Source organism: Ailuropoda melanoleuca, chromosome X (assembly GCF_002007445.2).
Source record: "Ailuropoda melanoleuca isolate Jingjing chromosome X, ASM200744v2, whole genome shotgun sequence".
Lineage (NCBI taxonomy): Eukaryota > Metazoa > Chordata > Mammalia > Carnivora > Ursidae > Ailuropoda > Ailuropoda melanoleuca.
Genome location: NC_048238.1, coordinates 64,914,043 through 64,926,053, shown reverse-complemented (window position 1 = coordinate 64,926,053; position 12,011 = coordinate 64,914,043). Strand labels below are relative to the sequence as shown.

The 12,011-nt window shown below is 35.5% G+C and overlaps 1 pseudogene; it reads right to left on the bottom strand.

The window, feature by feature from the left end:
* LOC100482642 overlaps window positions 1-12,011 on the bottom strand; it is a 50,751-nt pseudogene that overhangs the window by 23,042 nt on the left and 15,698 nt on the right.

Below are 12,011 nucleotides of genomic sequence, written 5' to 3'. Positions count from 1 at the left end.
AGACTGAAGGTTTCAGAGGGGAGGGGGTGGGGACGTGGGTTGGTCCAGTGATGGGTATTAAGGAGGGCATGTATTGCAATGAGCACTTGGCTGTTATATGCAAACAATGAATCATGGAACACCACATCAAAAACTAATGAAGTACGGTATGGTGACTAACATTGCATAATAAAAAATAATAATAAATAAATAAAAGCTAGAAAAAATAAAAGATTATGAGCCATAAAAAGGAGCAGAAAAATACAGCTCATAATGAGGATCATAAATAATCAGAAGTGACTCAGAATTGACCAAAATGTTTAAATTAGCAGAAATGGGTGATAAAACTGTTATTATAACTGTATACTGTATGCTCAAAAGTTAAAGATATGGACAGACACCCCCCAAAAAAAGAAAAAAAAGGAATTTTCAATTATTTATCTATTACACATGTAATAATCACACGTCCAGTTTGTAAAAAACATTATGGTAGACATCAGCATGGAAATAATACTTTGTTTTGAAAATAGACATATAGCAACATCCAAAATATGGCTTTAATCTTCCGCAAGTTAGAAGAAACAACTTTGGGAAAACATTTCAACGAAAGTGGTAGAAATAAAATGACTAAAACCATTCTTTATTTACTATAATCATTTTTGCGTTATATTTGTTGTCTTTTTTCAAAATGTGTTATGAAATAGTCTAAATCTATGACAGACACTATAAATAATAATAATAATAATAATTAATAATAAGTAACAATATAAGGAACACCTTTGCATTGAAAATTCAGTTTAAGAAATTAAACTTTACAAAAAAAGATGTTACAATGTTGTTGAATTTCATAGTACAAATTTATTCGGTTTATTACCTTGCTTTTTCCCTAGCGATAATTGTTATAACTTGCTCATTATCTTTATCATGCTTTTCTTCATATTTCATCACACTTAAATGTGTTCCTAAACAATAAGTAGCATGTTTTGCATGTTTTAAAAAGCATATGTATAAAATGGCATGTGTATTTTTCTGCAATACGCTTTTATTTTATTCTTTTTTTAATAATATTTTTTATTATATTATGTTAGTCACCATACAGCACATCCCTAGTTTTTGATGTAAAGTTCGATGATTCATTACTTGCATATAACACCCAGTGCTCCATGCAATACGTGCCCTCCTTAATACCCATCACCAGCCTATCCCAATCCCCCACCCCCCTCCCCTCTGAAGCCCTCAGTTTGTTTCCCAGAGTCCACATTCTCTCATGGTTTATTCCCCCTTCTGTTTACCCACCCTTCTTCTTCCCTTTCTTCTCCTGCCGATCTTCCTACTTATGTTCCATAAATGAATGCAATATGCTTTTAAACTCAGCAAACTCACAAAAATATTTATTGTAGTCATCTACATTTATAGGTAGAGCAATAGTTCATTCACTTTCACTGTTGAATATAGTTCAATTTTTTAACTATTGAAATTTATCTTTTATTAATGTACATTCAGGTAATTTTCAGCTATTTGTAATTATAAAAATGCTGATAGTAACATTGTTGAATATATATTCTTGGACATGCATGTAAGAGTTCTTTAAGACTGGAATTGTAACAATATGTATATATCACACTTAACTAGAATTTGCCAAATTATTTTCAAAATTGATGTGCTTCCCTCAGGAATTTCTAAAAACTCTCTCAAGTCCACATTATAGCCAGGACTTGGATTTCAGACTTTCAAAAATAAATATGATGCTCATGTAGTTCAAAACTCCAAACAATATAAAAATGTATATATTGATGTATTAGTTGTTATTTAAATGCAGAGTTGGAGACAAATCAATCACTGAAGTTCAAATGGGAGTTGATTTCTTTAAATAAGAAAGAGGGGATAGTGATAACATTTTTCAGGGAAGGATGATAAAACAGTAAATGGTACATTATTGAACTGGTTAATGCTATGGGCAACCAGGGCTCAATCCTGCAGCAAATCATATGAGGTGCCACATGGAATATGCTTTAATATATTTTTTAAATATTTTATTTATTTATTTGACAGAGATAGAGACAGCCAGCGAGAGAGGGAACACAAGCAGGGGGAGTGGGAGAGGAAGAAGCAGGCTCGTAGCAGAGGAGCCTGATGTGGGGCTCAATCCCATAACGCCGGGATCATGCCCTGAGCCGAAGGCAGACGCTTAACCGCTGTGCCACCCAGGCGCCCCTGCTTTAATATTTTTGAATGGATGGTTGAGAGTACCCCTGGGGATATTAATTGTTCTGATTCTGAGCTGAGGAATCTTAATGGGGTTTATAGAAAGTCTTCAGGGGGAAAAATGTTTTAGGTGGGACTCTACCAATGTACATAGGAACTATCCAACAGAGTTCATGCTAAATCCAATGTGGGTGAAGGTGATATGGCATAGGATACCAAAATGTCTATTAGCACACTGCCACCTTTTCCATAGCTAAAGCATTTTCTAACCTCTACCAATAACCATCCTTAGTAGGTTTTTTATACCCTTATAAAATTGTTTATGTGTGGTCAAACAATATGAATATAAGGTTAGTTTCACCCCATTTTTCACATAAATCTTCCTATGAAACAACATATTTTGTATTTTTTTCCATTAGTACGTGGAAAGATTTTTTTAATTTCATGTTTTTATTTAAGTTCCAGTTAGTTAACATATGGTGTAATATTATTTTCAGGAGTAGAATGTAGTGATTCATCACTTATATACAAGATCCAGTGCTCATCACGAGTTCCCTCCTTAATACTCATCACCCATTTAACCCATCCTCCTGCCTACCTCCCCTCCAGCATCCCTCAGTTTGTTTTTTATAGTTAAGAGTCTGTTTTATGGTTTGCTTCTCTCTTTCCCCCCATCTTTATCTGTTTCATTTCTTAAATTCTAATATATGAAAGATGTCTTATTCTTGTTAGCAGATACATTGCATGAACGTAGTATAATTTTTAATCAGTGCATTACAGATGTTCATTTTTTAACAAATTTTTATTATATTGTGGCAACAAATAATTTTTATAAGTCATTTTATAGGCACAATTGTAGAATATATCCTTAGTAGTGAGATTGCTGGATATAAAGATAAATACTTTTGAAATTTTAAAAGTTATTTTGAAATTTACCTACTAGGGGATAATGTCATTTCATGCCCCATAAGCAAAGTATGAAAAACCTGTTTTCCTACAGCTTCACTAACATTCTATATTGTTAAATATGTATGTTTTTGCTAATCTCATAGATAAGAATGCTACTTCAATGAAGATTTAAACTGCCTATCTTTTGTTATGACAAAGTGAAATTTTACATCTGCTTTATATGTTTAAGGGACAGTTGTGTTTATTCTCTTTCCCTATATTTTTATTGGTTTGTTTGTGGTTATTTATTTCTCTGTATATAGATGGAAAAATAGCTAAAGGTAGGTAGGTAGGTAGGTAGGTAGGTAGAAGTAGATAAATAATCTCATACTTGTATGAGTTGCTATTTTGGGTTAATCTCAGCCTATCAATTGTGATATTATTACCTGCAAATGCCTGGGGGCACTCATCTGGGCCCACACTACTGTGGCCAGCCTCCACAGACATTTCTTCTTTTGGAGCCAATGTTGTGGCTGGATAAGCACTTGCTGTTCTTATTATGATTGCAAGGAACACCTCAGCAACAATCAGCAGGGAACTTAAAAAAAAATAAAAGTTTATTAGTCATATGTCCTGGAAGGTACACAGCACACCTGGGGCCACACAGTGAGATCACAGGTAGAGGGAGAGAGTGAGCAAGTAAACAGGGACCTGGGGTTCTGCCTTTATTTGGGTCTAGGATGTGGTGCCTAAGGTTTCACTGGTTCACTCTTTATTGGTGAATTTAAAACATTACTGCATGGATTAAAGCACAAGAAGGGAAAAGCAAGCAATTGATCAAATGGTCAGTTATCTAGATCACCCAGAACTGTCTAAAGAGGGAAACTTAGCGGTTGAGCTGGCCTGGCTCTTCATCTAGTTGCTTAACTGACAATGTGTTTATTTAAGATGGACATCTCTTTTTTTTAATAGATAATATATACTTTATTACTTTTTTATGAAGTCTTTTTTAATTCCAGTGTAGTTAACCTACAGTGTTATATTAGTTTCAGCTGTACACTATAGTGATTCAACAGTTCTATATGCCACCCAGTGTTCATCACAACAAGTGCACGCCTTAACCCTCACCTATTTAACCCATTCCCCACTCACTTCCCTTCTGGTAACCATCAGTTTGTTCTCCATAGTTAGGAATCTGTTTCTTAGTTTCTCTCTCTCTCTTTTTCCTTTGCTAATTTGTTTCTTAATTCCTACATGACTGAAATTATACAGTATTTGTCTTTCTCTGATTGATTTATTTCATTTAGGATTATATTCTCCAGCTCCATCCATGTCATTGCAAAAGGCAAGATTTCATTCCTGTTTATGGCTGAATAATATTCCATTGTATATAGCTATAGCTATAGATAGATATATATCACCTCTTCATTATCCATTCATCTATTGTTGAACATGGGCTGCTTCCATAATTTGGTTAATTATAAATAATGTTGCTATAAACATAGGAGTGCATTTTCCTCCCCTTGATTTTTTTCAGGGGGGAGGTAAATGCCCAGTAGTGTGATTACTAGAGTGCAGGGTTGTTCTATTTTTAACTTTTTGAGGAAACTCGGTATTGTCTTTTACAGGGGCTGCACCAGTTTGCATTCCCACCAACAGTGCAAGAGGGTTCCTTTTCCTCCACATCCTTGCTAACAGTTGTTGTTTCTTATGTTTTTAATTTTAGTCATTCTGACAGATGTAAGGTGATATCTAATTGTAGTTTTGATTTGCATTTCTCTGATGGTTAAGTGCTGTTGAGCATCTTTACATGTGTCTGTTGTTCACCTGGATGTCTTCTTTGGAAAAATGTCTGTTCATGTCTTTTGCTCATTTTCCAGTTGGATTATTTCTTTTTTGGGTATTGAGTTTTATATGTTCTTTGTATATTTTGGATTCTGACCCTCTATAGGATATGTTATTTGCAAATATTTTCTTCCATTCAGTAGGTTGCCTTTTAGTTTGGTGATTGCTTCCTTCACTGTACAGAAGCTTTTTATTTGATGTAGTCCCAATAGTATATTTTTGCTTTTATTTCCCTTGCCTCAGCAGCCATATCTAAAAAAATGTTGCTATGGCCAATGTCAGAGAAATTACTTCCTGTAATTTTTTTTAGGATTTTTATGGTTTTAGATTTCACATTTAGGTCTTTAATCCCAAGATGGACATCTTTGGAGCGGATTCCTCAGCAATCAAATACTTAATGCCAGAAGGTACATCACGATAACCAAAAAACAAAACAAAACTAATTGTTAGGCATTTATGCTAAAATTGCACAAAATAATAATCGTCTTTTGATTTTGCTTTGGTGTTTTTCACCATGGAGAAATTTTAATTATTTTTTGTAGTTGAATTTATGAATTATTTTTCTTTTCTATACATTAAGTCATCATTAGAAACACCTTTTCCACTCCAGAATTATAAGTTTGTCTTATGTTTATCTAATACATTTATTAAAGTGTCCACTTTCCTTCTAATAAAACACATAAATCACTCTTCTTTTACCTAAGGCAAGTAGGTATACTGGATTTATATCATTGTATAACAAATTACCACAATTTAGTGGTTTAAAACAAAACAGATTTGCTGTTTTATAGTTTTTTTATCATTCAAGAATCCAGCTTGTTTTCACCAGGTTCTCTTCTCTGAACCACATTGGACTGAAGTCAAAGTGCTGACTTGGCTATGTGCTAATCTAGAGGCTGAGTTAAGTAAATGTAGCTTGTAAACTCCACCAACTTTTTGGAAGAATTCATTTTCTTAGGTTAGTAGAACTGAAGTTTTCATTATTATGCTAGTTGTGGGTTGGGGACTGCTCTTAGCAACTAGAGACCACTATCAGGTGCTTGTTACATTAGGCCCTCCATCTCAGCAATGAAGAACCTGTCATGAATCCAATCTTTTCCATGCCTTGAATTTCTCTGACCTCCCTTTCTAGGATCAGCTAGAGAAATGGATAATCTCCTTATCTTAAGCTCAGTTGATTTTTTAAAGTTTTATTTATTTTAGAAAGAGAAAGAGCACAGGGAGGGAGGGGCAGAGGGAGAGGGAGAGAGAATCCTAAGTAGACTCCACACTGAGTGTGGAGCCCAATTTGGGGCTCAGTCTTGCAACCCTGAGATCATAACCTGGGCTGAAATCAAGATGCTTAACTGACTGTGCCACCCAGGTGCCCCAAGCTCAACTGATTATTAACCTTAATTTTATTTTGCAAAATTCCTATTACCATGTAGTATAACATAATCTTGGAAATAACATCAGAGAGTGGAGATCATAGACACACTTTAAGATTTTGCCTAACATAGTGATTTGAATTCTTTCATGAGATGATAAGTCAGGTGAAAAACAAGAGGGAGACACAGGAGAAGTGCAGAAAAATAAAGTTTATTATACTCAGAGGTCCTAGGATAGAGCCACTGCATGTCATGAGAGTTCCACACAGGCGGGATCAACATGAGAGTGAGTTCAACCAAGCAGATGGGGAGCTCAGAGAGAGAGGGTGGAGAAGAAGGAGAGGGAGAGAATCCTTTGGCAAGTGCCTTTATTTGGGGCCAGAGTGTAGTACACACATACAAAAAAAGGTGTAAGGGGATTTCACTGGTGCATTTGAATGTCACCAGGTCATAGTCAGAAGAGGGCAAGAAAGAGGATTTGTGGCAGGGGTCAGCTTTTCATATTGGTGCACTTGGTCACCTGGGTGGTGTGCTCACAGCCTGTTTATGGGGATATTGAAACAGCATGAAAATATGAAGCATTAGAATTTACAAGACACACATTTATCTAGACTCTAGATAGATATAGGGAAGTTTTACTGAAGAATTTATTTAATGGTAAGCATACTATTCCTAGTTCACCATTTCATGAAGATAGACGGCTTCAAAAGTGCTAGCTATGTGCAAGGTTGAGTTTTAGCTTCACATTTTTTTCAGTTGTAAGTTCTTGTCTCATGACTCCTGTATCCATTGAAACACAATTGCTTTTAGTCACCCAGATCCACACATGACATCAAGAAAGATGAATCTGTGGGGATGTACTGTATGGTGACTAATATAACAAAATAAAAATTATTAAAAAAAAGATGAATCTGTCTCATTGCTCTGGTTCCATGATCCTCTTTATTTTTAGACCATAGGACTTCTTTCTTTCTTTCTTCCTTTCTTTCTTTCTTTCTTTCTTTCTTTCTTTCTTTCTTTCTTTCTTTTCTTTTCTTTTCTTTCTTCTTTCTTTCTTTCTTCTTTCTTTCTTTCTTTCTTTCTTTCTTTCTTTCTTTCTTTCTTTCTTTCTTTCTTTCTTTCTTTTCTGCCTTTGGCTCAGGGTGTGATCCCGGTGTTATGGGATCGAGCCCCACATCAGGCTCTCTCGCTATGAGCCTGCTTCTTCCTCTCCCACTCCCCCTGCTTGTGTTCCCTCTCTCACTGGCTGTCTCTCTCTGTCAAATAAATAAATAAAATCTTAAAAAAAAAGAAAGAAAAACTAAAGTAAAAATAAACTATTGGGACTAAAACAAAATAAAAAGCTTCTGCACAATGAGGGAAACAATCAACAAAACTAAAAGGTAACCTACTGAATGGGAGAAAGTACTTGCAAATGATATATTCAATAAATTGTTAGTATCCAAAATATATAAAAACGCACACACCTCAGGACCCAAAAACCAAACAATCCAATTAATAAATGGGCAAAATAAATGAACAGACAATTCTCCAAAGAAAACATACAGATGGCCAACAGATACATGGAAAGACGCTCAACATCACCCCTCTTCAGGGAAATGTAAATCAAAAATACAATATCACCTCACACTTGTCAGAATGGCTAACATCAAAAACGCAAGAAACAAGTGTTGGCAAGGATATGGAGAAGGAGAAACACTTTTGTACTGTTGTTGGGAATATAAACTGGTGCAGGCACTATAGAAGACAGTATTGAGATTCCTCAAAAGTGAAAAATAGTAGTATTCTATGATCCAGTAATTGCACTACTGGGTATTTAACCCCAAAATACAAAAACACGAATACAAAGGGATACATGTACCCCTATGTTTATAGTAGAATTATTTACAATATCCAAAATATGGAAGCAGCCCAACTGTCCACTGATAGATGAATAGATAAAGAAGAGATGTTATTTAGATAATGGAATATTATTCAGCTGAAAACAGGAGTGAAATCTTGCCATTTGCAATTACATGGATGGAGTTAGATAGTATAATGCTAAGTGAAATAAGTTAGTCAGAGAAAGACAAATATCATATGATTTCGCTCATATGTAGCATTTAAGAAACCAAAGCAATGGGACGTCTGGGTGGCTCTGTCAGTTAAGTGTCTGCCTTCCGCTCAGTTCATGAACCCAGGGTCCTGGGATCAAGTCCAGCATCAGGCTTCTTGCTCAGTGGGGAGCCTGCTTCTCCCTCTGCCTGCCACTCCCCCTGCTTGTGCTCTCTCTTTCTGACAAATAAATAAATAAAATATTAAAAAAAAAAGAAATGAGGAAGGGGAAAAAAAAGAGAGGTAGACAAACCCAAAAACAAATTCTTAACTCTAGAGAACAAACTAATGGTTACCAGAGGGTAGGTGGGTAGCGGTATGTATGAAATAGGTGATGGGGATTAAGGAATGCACCTTTCGTGGTGAGCACTGGGTGATGTATGGAATTGTTGAATTACTATATTGTACACCAGAAACTAATATAACACTTTATGTTAACTATACTGGAATTAAAATAAAATTAAAATTAAAAAAAAAACTGTAACCAGGGGTGCCTGGGTGGCACAGCGGTTAAGCGTCTGCCTTCGGCTCAGGGCGTGATCCTGGCGTTATGGGATCGAGCCCCACATCAGGCTCCTCCGCTATGAGCCTGCTTCTTCCTCTCCTGCTCCCCTTGCTTGTGTTCCCTCTCTTGCTGGCTGTCTCTATCTCTGTCAAATAAATAAATAAAATCTTAAAAAAAACTGTAACCACCTACTTTGAATAAGCACATTTTCAATTAATGTTTTACAAAAGAAAATGTTTCACTCAAAAGTAAATAAGCACATATCCATGGTTTATTTATTTGGTAATATGCTTTTCTATTTTGCAGTACATTTGTGTAAGTTAATGTTACAAATTACAAATATACAATTCCTATTCAGGCAGTTCTCAACTTACATAATGATTTCAAATATGAATACCCATTTGGAACATACCTATCAAATAATTACTTTACAATAAGCATTGAAGTATTAAGTACACAAATAGAAGGTGCTATATGATCCTATTATAAAAGCCTACAATAATTACATATCAGTAGCCTCATAAGTTGATATGTATGAAATCTTTATTTTGAATCAGAAGCTGAAGCAACTTATTTTGTGGGTAATAGATATAGGAAGAATGAAGCATGCTTAGTTATGTTTTGGAATTTGAGGGATACGTGGCTTTGATATACATTAAAATATATCACCCAACTTATCTTCCAGGGCTGGTGGAGATGGCAGAGCACTCAAAAATATTAAAACCAACATATATTAAGTATAAACTCATCCAAGAAATTCACTTTATTAATGATATAAAAACCTGAGATTAATTGTGGCTTTCCAAAGATTACAGTTTTGTAGGGCTGTGATTAGAAAGTAAAATATATTGGAGCAAAATATGATTCTCTAGAAACAAACAAAATCCTAGTGAGTTTGGGCTTCAGGACAAGGCTATTAGCAATAGACCAGACTTGTATAAAACCTGGAGTTAGGACTGTTAAGAATTCTTGGCAGTTGTGTTAGACAAAATATAGATCAGAAATTATTTAGACAGGGGCGCCTGGGTGGCACAGCGGTTAAGCGTCTGCCTTCGGCTCAGGGCGTGATCCCGGCGTTATGGGATCGAGCCCCACGTCAGGCTCCTCTGCTGGGAGCCTGCTTCTTCCTCTCCCACTCCCCCTGCTTGTGTTCCCTCTCTCACTGGCTGTCTCTATCTCTGTCAAACAAATAAATAAAATCTTTAAAAAAAAAATTATTTAGACAATAAATCAGAACCCAAAAGAGTATTTAGTCAAACTTTTCCTAATGTCATAACTATAATTATTCAAATATTGGAAAAACACAAAATTACCATTATTTGTAAAATAGATAAGATAACCAGAAAATTGTTAACATTTTACTGTACATGAATATTTTATCATAATATAGATGCAACCATCAAGTATCAAATAGTCAGTATGATTTTAAAACACTGTACACTCTATTAAAAGGAGATGTATGCTTTGTCAGTAAATGTTTACTGGACATTATAATAAGATTAAATATACTAAACCATATGAGATTATGAGTATTTGACATCCTTTGAACCATAAAAATAGCAATTTCATATGGCTCAACATAATGCAAGACAAGAGTACATTTTTATAGAATAGTTTCAATTTTTATGCAAATAACCATTTTCATTTTCTACCACTTGTTCCAGTTGCATGTAGACACAGCTGTATATTTCTATTGGAGAAAACTTGAAAAAAATTTGTACCATAGTAATTAATTGTGTGTGTGTGTGTGTGCAAATATGTGCACATGTATGTACTTGCATGGCAGATACTATAGTTTGCAAAGGGCTGTTAAACTGAAAATATTCCAAGATGATATAACTGACACAGAGCCTCTGAATGTGTTTGCAATAACACATAGTCATTTCACTCACCTGAAATGATATTTTGTTTTTGCAGTATTACATGAAAAAAAAAATGCTGACTTGAATGCTGACTGGAAAACAAGTATACAAGTATCTATATTGGAAATTTAGAAATGTTAGTAACAGAATCTTATATTATTACAAGTGTGGGTTTCATAAAATTGCTATTATTATAGTTTTTTTTAAAGATTTTATTTATTTATTTGACAGAGTCAGCCAGCAAGAGAGGGAACACAAGCAGGGGGAGTGGGAGAGGAAGAAGCAGGCTCCCAGCGGAGGAGCCTGATGTGGGGCTCGATCCCAGAATGCCGGGATCACGCCCTGAGCCGAAGGCAGACACTTACCAACTGCGCCACCCAGGCACCCCTATAGTTTATTTTTGAATAAAGTTTTATCTGTTCATTCGCCTAGATTTTTCTTTAATAAATGCAACATAATATCCTTGCAGAAACATACATTATCTAAGTAACAATGGAAGTAAAGTAATATGGTTGAGACTCCTGTTTTGTACCTGTAGTAGAATGGATAACCATAAGTTTCCCCTACTTTAGTTTTTCTTGCCTCAGGATACCTACCTAGAAAAATGTTGCTATAGCCAATGTCAGAGTCATTACTACCTGTGCTCTCTTCTAGGATTTTTATGGTTTCACGTGACACATTTAAGTCTTTAATCCATTCGGAGTTTATTTTGGTGTATGGTGTAAGAAAGTGGTTCAGTTTTGGGGCGCCTGGGTGGCACAGTGGTTAAGCGTCTGCCTTCAGCTCAGGGCGTGATCCCGGCGTTATGGGATCGAGCCCCACATCAGGCTCCTCCGCTATGAGCCTGCTTCTTCCTCTCCCACTCCCCCTGCTTGTGTTCCCTCTCTCGCTGGCTGTCTCTATCTCTGTCAAATAAATAAAATCTTTAAAAAAAAAAGGTGGTTCAGTTTCATTCTTTTCATGTAGCTGTCCAGTTTTCCCCACACCCATTTTGCAGAGACTGTCTTTGTCCCATTGGATTACACTTCCTCCTTTGTTAAAGATTAATGGACAATATAATGTGGATTTATTTCTGGGATTTCTAATCTGTTCCATTGATCTATGTGTCTATTTTTGTGCCCGTACTATAATGTTTTGATTACTAGAGCTTTGTAATATAACTTGATATTGGGAATTGTGATACCTCTGGCTTTGCTTTTCTTTTTCAAGATTGCTTTAGCTACTCAAGACCTTCTGTTCTCCTATACAAATTTTGGGATTATTTGT